This window comes from Macaca nemestrina, chromosome 1 (genome assembly GCF_043159975.1).
Source record: "Macaca nemestrina isolate mMacNem1 chromosome 1, mMacNem.hap1, whole genome shotgun sequence".
In the NCBI taxonomy this organism is placed as follows: Eukaryota; Metazoa; Chordata; class Mammalia; order Primates; family Cercopithecidae; genus Macaca; species Macaca nemestrina.
Genome location: NC_092125.1, coordinates 26,280,781 through 26,296,715, shown reverse-complemented (window position 1 = coordinate 26,296,715; position 15,935 = coordinate 26,280,781). Strand labels below are relative to the sequence as shown.

General features: G+C 46.2%; 1 protein-coding gene across 1 annotated transcript in view; it reads right to left on the bottom strand.

Moving 5' to 3' along the window:
- Positions 1–13,176, bottom strand: part of LOC105493010 (lymphotactin) — a 170,056-nt gene extending 156,880 nt beyond the window's left edge. The window contains exon 1 of the mRNA XM_011760436.3: positions 12,961–13,176. The gene's annotated coding sequence lies outside the window, so the exon portion shown is untranslated. The remainder of the gene's footprint in view (positions 1–12,960) is intronic.
- Positions 13,177–15,935: the final 2,759 nt, after the last annotated feature.

Here is a 15,935-nt window from a genome sequence, read left to right as displayed (position 1 = left end):
CTTTTGGAGGACTTCCTGCTAGTTAAGCATCTGGGGACTTAGCTCCCCATGCCCTATTTCTTCTCAAGGGCCTCGGAAATCAAATCCACTCTCCTGGTCTTTTTAAAGCTGTCATCATCTACTGCTGTCTTAGGGGTCCTGTTTCCCCAAGACTGACTGAAAAGGACACAAGCTCTCTGGCTTCTCACTTAGTATCTTCTTTCCTGTTCACCACCCCTCAAAAAAATTGCATCAGCCCTTACTATTTTAAAAGTTTTATTTCTAATCACTACCAGCAAACAGATGAGATAACAAATACAACAGTTTTTGCAATTGACAAAGTTTCCTGAGATTTTTCTGAATGATTATCTCCTAAAACAAAAGAAAATACTCAATTGTGAACCCGACTTATCTTTGCTCTGATCCCACGCCCCAAAAAAGAACCTTGAGAGTGGAGCTGCAAGTTTACAGCCTCAGGACAGGAAACTCAGTGCCATGATTTCCACCAAAGGAGGCTCCACAGCCGTAGAGCATCACATAACCAGTCTGCCTCATCCTCCTCATCTGTTAAATGGTCAGAATCAAAGTGTTTGCTCATAGGAAAATCCTCATTTGAGCATTAAATGAGGTCATTTAATCCCCAGTGTGGTATATAGCAAAAATTAAGTCCAAGGTCAATGGCCATTTAATTAATTAGGTAATTTATTTCATAAAACAAACCTGATGACAAGAGAATAGAACATAAAGGACAAAAATCTTCAAGGAAAGTAGCAGGGGCTCAGCTAAAGTACAAGGAGTAATAATTTGGGGGATGTGTCAGAGAGTACCAGGAGGAAAGATGCCTTGAAAAGACGGTGGGGGAGAGAAAGAGAAGAGTCCAGAGAGCTCATCATTTCACTTCATGGCCATAAAGCAAAATCCAGGCCTTCTGTTCTGCTTCCAGGTCCCATCCACGGAGCTTCGTCCACAGGCATCTGGGCCACTTCTCTCACCAGAGAAGGGAGACAGTGCTGTTGTCCTGGCTGACTTCGGCTCCATTAATCCACTCCCTTGCCTTCCATTCTCCTTGCAGGCTGCGTGTGCTGAAGGCCTCTTGCACTCCTGTGCTATCGCAACTCGCAGTAATCGCATGGGGTTGTATATCCAGCATGGTAGCACAGGCTTTCTGTAGCAGGTCCTAGGTCGGTTGCCTGAGGGCAGCACTGCCCTCCCCAGCCCCCACACCTGCCATGGTGGCTGTCCTGCCAACAGCATCTCCCTTCAGGGTTTATCTTATTTTCTTCTGATGAACAAGCAAACGCAACCAGACTCTCTGTAGGTGTAAGTTGGCACGCACATTTGGCAGGGAGGGTGGATTTCTCAGGGACATTCCATTACTCACTCTCATGCCCAACCCACCCTGTGCTGAGGCAGCAGAACCTTCTCCCTCACCAAGCATTAAGGACGTCCATTCTCCAGGCAGCTGGTAGTGAGCAGGGAGGTGAGAAAGGGGGTCTTTCTGAGAAGCAGGCTAGCACATGAGCCGCCTGGAGACACTTAGGGGAGGTAGGTCTATTTTTCTCCACCCAATGTCACTGAAGAACCCATTCACACCCTAAATGGGCTTAGAAAGCCATGTGGTAAAATGCTGATGTCAACTAGATTGACATCTTGGACAAGCCGTAGAATGAAGCTCAGGGAATGAAGCAATGTGTTTTTAAGCAGGACCCTCAGCTCCTGCATCCCGAGTCTACAATCTCAGTCTCAATTTTGCCAGAGTTGCAAAAACCATGAAATGGCTTCACGTGTAACTCACAAGTAGCCCATTGACTGCGCATCAACCTTGAGATAGAGATAAAGCTCCTTGTTATGAAGGTTACAACTACTTTGGAAATACGTTTTATAAGTAATCACAAATTTTGTTTCTGTATTTTGATTGTTTTCATAAAACTATAACCCTCTTAGGGTAATTTTGACAAGTCCCAGGGGTTTTCTCTGTGGTCATCCGTGCCTTGCCCATGTTGAACACTCAGTATATTTCAGCACCTGTGTCCTCAGTGATTCAGGCTGGAGTTGTGTCTCCTTCCTCATGCAGCAGTAGTGTGATACCTGTTCAGCTTATTCAGGAACACGAATGTGAAGGTCACTGCTACAGAACTGCAACTGTGAAGGTCACTGCTACAGAACCATGGTTGTCCAGTGTTGGCAGTTACCTTAATTACTTAGAGACTTAGAGCGTTTGTTAAAATTAGAGATGCTCATCCTATACTACTGAATTTGAATCTATGATGATGAGCAGTTTTAAGAGGTTCCCAGGGGGTTCTGATGCACCCAAAGTTTGAGAGCTGCACTCTAGCCCCTGGCTACTCAAAATGTGGTCAACAGACCAGCCACATCCATACCTAGAAGCATGTTAGAAATGCAAGCTCTCTGGCCCCACCCCAGACCTCCCGAGTCAGAATTTATATTTTCACAAGATCCCAGGTGATTCATTTGCATGTTGAAGTTTGAGAAGCACTGCCCTAGGACAAAGGCTATAACATCCTAGCAATCTGAGGTAAGTAAATAGTAGAATTTCCTCCTCATTTTCAGGGTGAATGACTCCTGCCGGTGTAGTGACTCTTTGCCTTGCCTGCTGGATAACAGAACCCAAAGACATGCAGGAGGAGCAGCTAGTTGATCAGAACCTTCTAAACAACCTTCAAATTCTCCTGTCCTACCCACTCTTGTGCCTTGCCCCAATCAGTGACGTTAGAGATCCAGAGATGGTGAAGGGGATATACTCAGACAACGTGGCAGACTGAAGTCTGGGTCCAAATCTCAGCTCTGCTGCTTTCTAGCAGGGCAGCCATGAAAAAAAAATCACATCACCCTTCTGATGCTTAGTTTCTGTACATGTAGAGGACATCTGAAGGGTTCACAAAGATCATTCCAGCTCTTCATGTAAGTCATCCTTCCCCGTCCATTTCACACATATGAAAAGTCACAGCTGGAAGGGATCTTCGATCACCTGGTCCAAACTCCTTCCTTGCTGTCCCCAACTCATACATGGGGAACCTGGGCCAGCCAGACAACTCATGAAAGGGCAGAGCCCTGACCAGAACCCAGAGCTTCCAAGGCCAAGTTCAGCATGCTTTGCACCATACAGTGACTAGGACATCATTCTTGGGTTGGGTGGTTGAGGAAACGTATTCTGAGACAGAGATTTGCATGCAGGATGTTTACTGCATGTTTACGTTTACTGGGGAGTGCTCTCAGAAATAACATCTTTAAAGGAGTGAGAGGAGTAAGACTGGGCAGAAGGAGAAGATGAATCCTACAGGAAATCCAGGAGCTGGGATGTGCCACAAGGTTGTCCTGAATCAAGACAGAGGAACCGGGCCTTTGTATTCCACACCAACCAGTAGGGGTAATCTTTATAGACGGACTCAGAAGGGAGCCATTGGCCATCCATCAATACTCCCAGCAATCAGGGGACAAGTAGCTCTGTTCTGTATGGGAAATCTGGGCAGCACACCCCAGCATCGTGGACAGCACACCCTTTGTACCACCAGCTCACTTGCCTCACAGCCTAAGTGTGCCCTTTCTGGGAGCAACTTCACTGTTATTCTGGCTGCTGTCTTCACTTGGGGAAATTCTCAGTGGGAGATTAGTAGGACCAACCACTATACTGCTCTGATCTTAAGGCTACCACTAAGTCTTATTCTGCCCCTCCTCTACTATCCTTTCCAGAGTCCCCTCGCCCTTGGCCCACACTGCTGCTGGCCTACATGCCTGGTGGGGTGGCTTGAGCCCTCATAACTGAGGACACTGAGCCCCTGGTCACCACATTTTTCTCTGGCCGTGGCTGCTACACTTGTCCATTTACCTCAAATTTGGCAGGGGAGTACGAAGAGACACCCCAATGTAGCCCCTGAATGCCAAACAGATTATCTCCTGCCATCTTTAAATAACAGCAGCACTACTTCTTGCTGATATCAGGGCCAATGGCTCCTGCCAGTGTGGAGACGCCTTTCCCTGCCTGCTGAATATCTTGGTACAAGGAGCTAGAAGAGAGATGGCAATAGCAGCTTAAAGTATAATCGGCTCTGGTCACATACCTCGATGGAAGCCTTCTCCTTCTGGGAACCAGCACCTCTAGACCCATGGAGTCTCCTGCTGGGAGGATGGAGAGCACAGGACCCACCGTGACTCACTGGGAGGGATGGTAAGCAGGGCCACTCCCACATTCACCCCTCAATTCCAGGACCCATGAACTCCACCCTTTGCAGCACAGCCCCCTACGGTGGTGGTTGATTTACAGGGTATACCACATTGTCACCTGAATCCTTCATACCATGGCTCTTCTACCCTCATACCCATTGCTCAGACACTGGAATGGCTGAAGACTGAGACTGGCTGATGTCAACTGGCAGAGTCATTCTGTCTACGTGGTTGTCTGGTGCCTCTTCCATGGTAGCTGCTGTCAGGTGGCATTGACATGCAATACATAGACTCCAGCGCTTTGTGCTCACTCCCATTGCCCATCCCCATGCTCTTCCCCAGCCCCTGACACCGGCCATTTGATCTTTTTCTTTCCAGACCCCTGACCAACCAGCCAAGTCATTCACTGCTCCTTATGAGCCAATATATATTTGTACTTTAGTCCACTTCTCTTTCCACACAGAAGAATGACTAGGTCTACCTCCCAAAGCTCTGCCTATTGAGAGAATTTCCTCTCATCTCTGTCTTTCAGGGACACCCCCAAGTGGAACTTTAGTTCACAGCAGTCCATTTTCAAACTGGAACCCACATACAAAGCCAACCCATCTGTGACCCATCTTGACCTTTTTTCTCCTCTCTAAGCTGTTCATCAGAGAGCCTCCACTGCAGCCATAGGCATGGGTACTTGCTGAGGGAGAGGAAACAATAGTGGTGATGTGGGGGTCTGAACCACTTGCTCATGTAGCTCCTGGTGATCTCTGGCTCTGCTTGTACTTGATACTGACTGCATCTTAGAGACTCACCTGAAAGAGCCCAGCTCATGAGGGGTGGCTCTCTTCAGCCACGGTAATTGCCTGAAGAGGGACTCAGCTGAGTCCTCAGCAGCCAATACTTTGACAGCTGGGGGAGTGGGTACCTCATCCTTAAAGGGGAAATTAGGAAAGTGCATTACAGAGCCCACATCAGCATCGAATCTCCAACACAAGTCTATGAAGAAGCTAGAGATGGCATGAATACCTCCATCTTGCAGGTCAAGAATCTGAAGTATCACAAGGTTAAACAACTTCTTCAGTTCATGGAAAATCAATCCAGCGTCAGAACAACAGTGTCTGAACCAGGACTGTCCAATAGGAATACAATGTGAGTCACATATATAATGCTAAATTTTCTAGTAATAATATTATGAATAATAAAAAGAAACAGGAGGAATTCATTCCAATACTAAATTCATTTCAATACTAAATTTATCCCAATATATCCCAACTGTTATCATTTCAATATGCAATCAATATTTGTAAATTAATGGACACTTTACATTGTTCTTGTCATACAAAGTCTTTGACATCTGGCCCATGTTTCATGTTCACAGCACATCCCAGTGTGAACTAGTCACAATGCAAGTGTTCAATGGCCACATGTGGCTAGTGACAACTGTATTGGAACCCATAGCTCCAGACTCTGTCCAATTCTCTGTGCTATCTTCTCAAGGTACTCCTTCCTCAGAAGGAGCCTAGACCTGGAGGGCGATGTTTGGGCAACAATCCTGCTTTGGGTGAAAAGCTAAGTCCCTGCCACTTATCAAGCTTCCAGAACACCCACTCCTTTAGCACAGCACAACCTGCTGCCCCCATTTAGCTTCACAGGTGTTTTGCCACTTGCCAGGAATGTTCAATTTGAAAAGAAAAGAAAAAAGCAGTAGTAGACAAATGTTTGACTCAATCTCTGTGAGTACCCTGTAATGTAATGCTAAATTCAGCTCTATTTGGTTTCTGTGGCAACCCAAGGAACCAGCTCTCCACAGCTCATATCATCACTCTTTGTCAGATTTCTAAATACAGGGTGCCTGGAACACAGTCATTATCCCAAATGTCTGAGCTCTGATATTCTCACAAGCCCCTGATCCTGAGCTTCATCCACAGGTACAAGGATGCAGTATGGGAGCGTCTTAATAAAGTCTTTGCCCAACACAGGAAATGTAGAAAAGACAGGATTCAGGAGCCTTCATTCCTAGATATCTCTTGAAATGGGGCAGATCGTCATTGGTCCAATAAGACTTATGAAAAGAACTTCATGGAGACAAAAAGAAGCCTTGGACCCGATGCAGTCATTGCCAACCCATGACAGCTTGGGCAGTGAACATGTTCACAGGGATGGGCCCCATGTAGTAGTCATGAGCCCTCAAAAGCAAATTTGGGCCGGGCACAGTGGCTCACACCTGTAATTCCAACACTTTGGGCAGCCGAGGCAGGCAGAGAGCTTGAAGCCAGGAGTTCGAGACCAGCCTGGCTAACATGGTGAAACCCCATCTCTACTAAAAATACAAAAAAAAAAAACTTAGCCAGGCGTGGCGGCACGTGCCTGTAATCCCAGCCACTTGGGAGGCTAAGGCAGGAGAATCACTTGAACCCAGGAGGCAGAGGCTGCAGTGAGCCAAGATCACACCACTGCACTCTAGTTTTGGTGACAGAGCAAGACTCTGTCTCAAAAAAAAAAAAGCAAATTTGTCTTCTTCCCTTTTTTGCAGATAGCATGCATGGGACTTGGGAGATGTGATTTCTCCAGCATTGACTTAGATGCTTGAGGTGCTTACTTGTCTCTGAGCCCAGAAATGTGAAACCATACTGGAAAACCTTCGGCCACCCATGGCCAAGGCCCCAGGACTGCAGTTAACGATTCAGTGATTGTCTGATAGGTGTTAGTCCCTCCCCATTCAGTGCTGAGCTCCTTCCTATTGGCTTAGAACCCTAGAACAGTTTCCTTAAAAGTCTCTGGAGCAGTGACTTCCAGATTTCCTTTGACCACAACCCACAATACGAAATGCAAGTAATGTCATCACCTAGTACTTTGATCTACCCACATTCCTGATGAATTTCTCCAATTCGTTCTGCACACTCACTCTATCCAGAGTGGTCCTTTCAAAACACACATTTTCACTACATAAACCTTCCTGGTGACCTCCCATTGCTCTCAGGATAAAAGCAAAACCCCATTAACTTGGCTCAGAAAGCCCAGACCACAGGCTCCACTTGCCTCTCCAGCCTCATCTGTGCTCAGAACTCACACTATCCAGCCTCCCTCCCACCACAGGCTGTGTACAGGCTTCGCCCTGTGCCTGAAGTGCTCCTCTACCCACAGCTCCTCCACCCACCCCTCCACCTAACCTGGTTAACTCCTACTCATCCTTCATATCTCAGCTCAGCCGTCCTTTCATCCTCTATTTCCCCAGCCAGGTGAAACCTTTTGGTTATGAGTACTATATGTTTCTCCCTTAACACATACTTGTCACAATTGTAATTTTACATTTGTTGATATATTTGATCTCTCTCACTGAACTTTATGCTCTGAAGAGCGGTAATACTCTCTGATTTTACCCAGAATTTTATTCCAATGCTTACTGCAGTATTTGTCATCAAGTAAAAGTTCAGTAAATATTTGTCACATGATTGAATGAATAAATGAATTTCGGCTGGGCGCGGTGGCTCAAGCCTGTAATCCCAGCACTTTGGGAGGCCGAGATGGGCGGATCACGAAGTCAGGAGATCGAGAGCATCCTGGCGAACACGGTGAAACCCCGTCTCTACTAAAAAAATACAAAAAACTAGCCAGGCGAGGTAGCGGGCGCCTGTAGTCCCAGCTACTCAGCAGGTTGAGGCAGGAGAATGGCGTGAACCCAGGAGGCAGAGCTTGCAGTGAGCCGAGATCACACCACTGCACTCCAGCCTGGGTGACAGAGCAAGACTCCGTCTCAAAAAAAAAAAAAAAATGATTTTCAAGTGACAGCTCCTAACAAATGGTAATACTTCCAGAGAATACTCTGTTGAAAAGACTGTTTGTTTGTTTGTTTGTTTGTTTGTTTGTTTGTTTGTTTTTTGAGATGGAGTCTTGCCCTGTTGCCCAGGCTGGAGTGCAATGGCACGATCTCAGCTCACTGCAACCTCCGCCTCCCGGGTTCAAATGATTCTCCTGCCTCAGCCTCCTGAATAGCTGGGATTACAGGCACATGCCACCATGCCCAGTTTTTTTGTTGTTGTTTTTGGTAGAGACGGGGTTTTACCATGTTGGCCAGGCTGGTCTCAAACTCCTGACCTTGTGATCCACCCACCTTGGCCTCCCAAAGTGCTGGGATTAATACCAAGGAGACTGGGCTCAGTTTCAGAGAGTGTCATAGTTGACTGGCATTGGCTACCACAGGCTCATGATTGCTGATTGCGAGTAGTGCCCCGAGTCCTGATTGTTCACCCTCCATATTCTGGAATCTGATTTTCCTGCAAAGACCCAGACCCTAAGCAGTTTCCTTAGGTTGGTTAATTGCTGGAATGGAAGCCCAAAGCCCATCCAAATCCTTATGGAATATCCTAAAACCCCTCTGACCCCTTCAGATTTCAAGTTCTCAAAGCAGAAGCATCCTCAGACTTGTGGCCACCAATCCTCCCTCCCAAGGAGATCAAAGCAAGAGGATCCAATCTTTATAAAATATGCTCCTGACATCTGCAGGAAGACTGAGGAGGCTGCAGTTCTCCAGGACTAACCAAGGCAGGGCCAACCCAGACCCCTGATAGAAACGCCACCCCGAGTAAAGGACAGGACCAGCCCAGTGACCTGGGTCCACGGTCTCCCTCCCCACCCTGCAGGTACCCAGGGCTGAATTGGAGGTAACAGCCCCCATTTCCAGATTGACAGACCGTGTGTCTGCTGTAGCTACAGAATCAGACTCATCCATTATTTTGCTTGGGATTGGTGAAAGGGGAACCGAGGGTTTGGGGGAAAATTCTGTTATTTCATGGTAGGATAGCATTTAGCTAGAGGGGGTTTTTTCTTCTTTCTTTTTTTTCATTCTGTTCTTACTGCTCCTCTCTGCCACCCCAGTTGGCTCAGTCTTTGGGCTTCTGTGCAGCCCTGCCGATGCCAGACAAGTGGAATGAGAAGATGGCCTGCTAGGAATGATGCTGCCGCTCGGTAGCCAAGTGCTGTGTGGACCCTCCAGGCCGCCCACGCTGCTCTGAGCATTGGCTGGCTTCGACCTGCAGGCCTCCCTCCCTCTGTGGGCCCGAGGAGGTAATTCTCTCAGCCGCTCTCCTCAGCTGGGGCTCTCCTGGCAGCCAACAGCTTCCTGAGAGCAGTTTCATGGCTTCAGCAGATAACAGTCAGGCCTTTCTCTCGTACCCTGCCAAGAATGTAGTTTGGAGTCTATTTTCAGTAAGAATTTAACAAGCTACACTTTAAGAAAAAAAAAAAAAAAAACTACCCATCACCCATCGCAGTGCTGTGTGTCAAATGGTCAAATGTTACCTGACATGGATGCAGCACTTTACAGAGCTCTCTCACTCTAGGACTTTATCTTACTGCCTCAAAATCCTGGGAAGGAGAAGGTAAAACTAACCCAGTTTTCAGGCCTGGATGGTTCAGTGACCAGCCAGGAAAGGGAAGAATTAGAACAAGGACCCGGCACTAAAGTCCTCCCCTTTTCCGTTCACCGTCTGTCTCACCTGGCTGCATTAGTCCTTCCCTGAGGAAAGTACTTCATTCTGAGGACCCAGGAGAGGTGATAGCACCTGCCAGGCAGCCTCTGCCCCTCAGAGCCAAGAAAGTGACCCGGAGCTGGCTGTGGTGGGGAAAGAGCGTTTGCACTCTGCAGAGAGGAGCAGCCTGGCAGGGGCGCTTTCAACTCAACCTTCGTAACTCCCTCCCTCTGCCTGTAATGCCATAATCAGCCACTTGCTGTATTTCTACCAGGGTTGGGTGTCCTTACTCCAAAGTAATATCTGAAAGTTCTTAGGAGAAATGCTGCCTACTCAGCAGTTCTTAGGGATGTGCTGCCTAATTCTGTGAGAGGCAGCACATCATAGTCAAAGGAACATCGAGTTTTAAGGTCAGAAAGACCTAGGTTTAAATCTTGTCCCTTCCCGTGTGACACTGGGTTGCCTCCCAGTGCATACAGCCCTGCACTTCTAAACTGTGGTTAATATTACTTATCCTTGTCAGGTTACAATAAAGATGAACGAAGTACAGTGACTAGTACAAGGTCTGGCGCACACACACACACACACACACAAAAAAAAAAAACCCTTAAAGAAATACTAGCTCTTATTTGCTTTTATCAGTCCTTCTCAATCTGTTTAATTCAGCATGAGATGCTTCAGCCCTAGGAATACTGCCGTCTTTTGCTGCTTTAAAAGAGGTACAGAATTTCTGTGCCAGAATGTCATAGTCCCTCCTGTACTCTGCAATGTAGACCGTGTCTGGGGTTGTATGTCTGTTTCTGAGTTTCAGAGCTTCCAGTCTATCAAGTGTCAGAGTTCCTCTCCCATCCAGATTAGAAAGTCTTCAGGGCAGAAGTCTTCTTCTAAATAGCTATGTATACTTACTTCACTCTCCCTAGCACAGTGCAGGCCACAGGGTGGGCATTTTATAAATAGCTGATATTATCTGGTCAGGGGCTCCTATGGGGATGGCTCTGTCCCCTCTCTGGTGAAGGCTGTGAAGCATTCTCAGCTGGTCAGTTTTCACCTGGGTCCAGTGACATTACGCATATTGCTGGTGCCATCTTAGGTGGGATAGCCATTAATTATGAAATCACACAAATTCCACAGGTGCCAGGTCTAAAACATAGCCCCAGGGGAAGAGGACTAACATTTACTGAGAATCTTCTATAGATCAAAAACACCAAAAGTATTGTTTATTACCAGTTAGCCTTCGTAGCTGTCTTAGGAGATATCCCAATGTTCCAGACAAGGAAATTGAGGCCTACAGGGGTTAAGTAGCTAGTCCAAGATCTTACATCTAAGAGGCAGAGCCAGCATTCAAACTGAGTTGATCTTATTTAAAAAAAAAAAAAAAAAATGCTTTTCCAACCTCATACTGCCTCCCGCGAGTTCAAAAAGCATGAGACCTCAACTCTACTGCAAGAAAATACAGAGAGTTGAGTTCACACCAGTCCTCTGAGCCCCTGAGGGATGCCCAGAGACCACGGGGAGCAGATGAGTGGAAGTGCCTGTTCCCAGGGAAAGGATCCTTCAGTGCTGCCTCCTGCCCTTTTCTCCCCTCTGCAAAGCCACACTGTGCTCCAGGGACACGTGGCTGCAGTGCCCTCACTCTTCACTTGCAGAGAACCATTTGTCTCTGGCAGATCTTGGCTGTCCAGCTCCCCCCACTGTAGGCTGAAATGATTCATTCCTCAAGAAGGTGCCCAGCTTGTGCCTTGGGACCTGTCAGGATGAAGGATTCCAGTGGGGCTGCCTCGTACTGTTTGTATGCTGATTTGGTTCCCTGCAATTCATTCTTATGCTCATTGCCTTTTCCATAGTGTCCCTCCCTCTTCGCTTTTCATTTTTCTGATATGGTACAGCAATGTATTTGGCCTCTCTTGCTTTCCAAAAATAATTCTGGACTAGGGCTTTTTTCTTTGCAATTGCAGAGCTGCCTGGGCTCACAGTGTTCTATCCGTAGAACATAACCCTCTGTTTACTGAGTAAGATATGGCTGGAAACGTTTTTCTGGGTAAGTTGTCCCAAAGGGTTAATATCCTGAGGAGGCAACAGAATAAGCATTTGCTGAAGGGATTATTTCTTAAAAAAAAAAAAAAAAACTTTAGACATAGATGATGGGGGGGAGAGGTGATCGATTGATAGATGATGTCCTTACAGATCATCTAAGCCAATCTGGAGCAGAATATAAAATGCCTCTCACAATCTTTAAAAGGTGATCAACTAGGCCGGGCGCGGTGGCTCACGCCTATAATCCCAGCGCTTTGGGAGGCCGAAGTGGGTGGATCATGAGGTCAGGAAATCGAGACCATCCTGGCTAACATGGTGAAACCCTGTCTCTAGTAAAAATACAAAAATTAGCTGGGCGTGGTGGCGCGTGCCTGTAATCTCAGCTACTTGGATGGCTGAGGCAAGAGAATGGCGTGAACCCGGGAGGCGGAGCTTGCAGTGAGCCAAGATCGCGCCACTGCACTCCAGCCTGGCAACATAGTGAGACTCCGTCTCAAAAAAAAAAAAAAAAAAAAGTGATCAACTAAGCTCCCTCCAAAAACAGATAGATGATTGATTGATAGATAGATAGATAGATAGATAGATAGATAGATAGATAGATAGATACAGACTCAATTTTGTGCCAAGCAGTATATAGGATTGAGTGCTATATGATGGTAAATAAAATAAATATAAGATGTATATGAATGATATAAATACATAGATGGTATAAGATGACAAAAGAATAAATTAATTAATTAATTTGGAGATAAAATATATCCAGATCTAGTCCTCATGATGAAATCTCCCTCCTGATTTTGCCAACACTTGGCTAACTTTCCAGAACTGCCACCCAGGGCAGCAGGCATTTCTCTTTCAGAAGCTTTGCTTCCAGAATCAAGAACTTCCTCCCCAGCTGCCTACCCAGTTCTCCATAAGAAAACATACTCTACAGTGTCAGAGAGTCTCAGGACACACTATATGCACAGATTAAGCGAAAAGCACATCATTGCACATTCCACAGTGCCCCCTGGTACTAGTTGACATATAAATGGAGTTTCTGCAACTAGTTCCAATTCCCTAGTTCAAATCAGATCTCTCTCATTCAGCATTTCTGCACATTCAAAAATAAACAAACAGAGACTTCTTCAAGGGAAGCCACCCTCTCTGCCATCAGCCACATCAGATTGAACCTTACCTGTCCCTTTGGCTTCCCTTCTCCTGGGATCCCAGTCCCCAGATCCAGTCCTGGAAGGCTTCCTGCTCAAAAACTTGTTTTTTATCATTACACCTTCTAAAAATAATTATCGTATGGCCTGGCACTCACCCCAGTGTTCCTTTCCAGGATTTCCATTTCCATCTGCTTCCTGACCCTCCTCCCAGGTGTTTCTCAAGTCTGATTCCATTTCGGGGTCAGCACTAGCCGGACCTTAGTGGACTGAAAACCCAATCACAATGTTACTATCCTAGCCCCACCCACCGGCCAATACATGCACACCATCTGAGCACACTACTCTTGCCAGAAAAGATTCTGGCCTAGAGTCAGTTGAGAGGAAACAAGAATGATGTCTACTAGGAAATCAAGCTAGTGATTTAATTGTTTTATGGAATCATAGATTCTCAGACTTGAAAATAGCTTTAGAGGTCACCTAGACCAACCTTTAACCTAAGGCCAAATGCGAATTGTCCTCTTCGATATTTGGAAGCTCCCCATTGTTCAAGACAAAATTATCAGTACCCTCCCAAATACATCTAAGGATGCCCAGAAGTGCTTATGTTGTCCAAGATGTTTCTTATGCCTCTTCCAGATACCACCTCTCTGCCCTTTATCCCTGACCAACTCGGAACAGCTTCTCCTGGCTGCCCAAGCTGCTCATCCTCTGTAAAGCCAAGCCTGGACACTGGCATCTCCCTTCACTTCCTAAGACATTGCTAACTAAGGACTCTAGCATGTGACAAATTCTATCAGGGCCGAAAGACAGCACATGGGGCAGAGGTTCTTCCTGATCATCTTTCTTCTTAGCATTAGCCTACTGCCTTGTACTCAGAACCTGCCCTGCTCTCCTGAATGGGATGTTCCTTCCAACATCCCCTCTGCTGGGGCCCAGACTCCTACCTTTAGTCTCTGCGTTTGTCAGCAGAAGCCAAAATCAGTCACCAATTATCAGCTCAAATTAGGTTCACCTGTGAGTGACTAAGAACCCAAAATAACAGTAGCTTCACCAAGACTGTAGTTATTACTTCTTCCCATAAAAGTCTGGGTTGCTTGCCAGGCTGGTCCATGGTGTCAGGGATGAAGACTCCTTCCCTCCTGCTGACCAGTCCTGCAGAGCCCTTGTTAATGACTGGATGGGGCTCCAACCATCCCAGCCAAATCCAATAATTGAAATGGGGATGGGGGAGAAGGATCAGAGAGCATGCAGAAACAGTCCCATTGCATCCTGTTAGCTGAAACTTGATACCTAGAGACCCCTTGCTGCAAGGAGGCTGGAAAAAAATGTAGTCTTTATCCAGAGTAAACATGTACCTAGCTAAAACCTTTAGTTATTTCCATAACTAAAGAAGAGGAAGAGAGGAAATATTGGGGATAGGGGAGAAACATTAACTGTCTTTACTGAGTAAATATGTCTGTTGATTCCAATTCATTGTTGACTTTCCCCTTTCCTTTCTATGTCCTTTCCTCACAGCTGCCATCTTTTTTTTTTCAGTCCCATGGTTCCTATTCTCATTCTTGTTCGTGGATTCTCACCTAGGATTTTGCCACAGCCCCCCAACAGGCCTCTCTGCCGCGCAACTCACTCCTCTGCTTCTCCCCTTGGTGACCTTGCTAAGTAGAGCTGTTACCTTGGACCTCTCCAGGCCAAATGCCTTCAATAACTCTCCACTACCTGCAAAATGAAGACCAACTGCACAGCCAGACATTCGCTACTCCAAACTGGCTGTAGGGTTGGGCTTTATTTTGCAAGTGGTGGGAATTCATCAAAGGTATGTGGATTAGAGACGTCCAAGGTAACAGCTCTGCTCAGCAAACATAACCAAACAGACCTTGTGTTTGCCTTTGGCTTCCCCACTTCACCCTCCATCTCTGTCTGTCAAACTCCCACCACGTTTCAAGATCCATCTTCATTGTCATCTGCTCTATGGGCATTTTCCAGTTCCAGCCTTTGTCCTAGCTCTGCCAGTCTCACCCTTAAATACACACACACACTCACACACACACACACACACACTATCACCTCCCTCACCTTCTCTGCTTTTGTGTTACTGTTTCATTTCATTTTGTTTCCTCTATATTGTAGAGATGATGACTTTGTGTCTGTGAATCCATCTATCCCCAGATCTCTGGTAACATGGACCATACCTTGTTCGTCTGTCTCCCACCCGAGGACTTGGACAAAGTGCTCAGTTGACATTCATTAAACTGATCATCGGCACCAAGAAAGTACAAACAGATGAGTAAAAATCCGGAAACAGTCTTTCTCAGCAACCATTCCAGAATTATAAACTTTCTCTAGCATGACCATAGGATCTAAATGCAGTTCCAGTGGAATTAAATGTATGGGTTGTTTTCTGTCTATAGCATGACTCCTTCCTGTCTGAGAACTTTCTGGAACCCAAATTGCTAGTGCAGCTGGAATCAGGATGTCTGACAAGAGGCAGCTGTCACTTCACTTTTTGCAAAATATTTCCACAAAAATTGCCCCAAAATGCAAAAATCTTTCATTACGAAGAGCTGATTCATGGAATTTATAATAGGAATCCTGTACGGCTGCGTAATTCAGTTGAGGAAAATAGAAAAGAATGAACAAGTATTGGTCTCTCCAGGCCATTCCTTTTGAAGCCAAGGCAGGGCACAGAGCACTATAGACACTACATGACCAGCCTGGTTGAAGGGAATGTTGGAGATAAACTTTCCCACACAGAAACCCTTCTCGGTCCTGAGTCTCTATAAAAATGTACCGCTCTTGCATGTACATAGAGACTTCTCTTCCCCAGGCAGAGGAGTCAATGTGGAAGCCAAAGCCAAAGCACACTAGCCCTTCAGAGACCAAAAACCCTGTGACACTCTCAGAATACCTGTGTCCTGACAGATATTCAGCAAAATATTTGTGACAGTGTCACTATAACCTCATTGGAACCCAGGGCTGTAGGTCCCATCCTTCCTGCCTTCCTACGTACATCTCATATGGAATCTTTCTCTCTCTAGTACATTCAGCCTCCTTCTAACAATTGGTTTCCTCCAGTTAATTTTTTTTAATAGAGATGAGGTCTCGCTATGTTGCCCAGACTGGTCTCAAACTC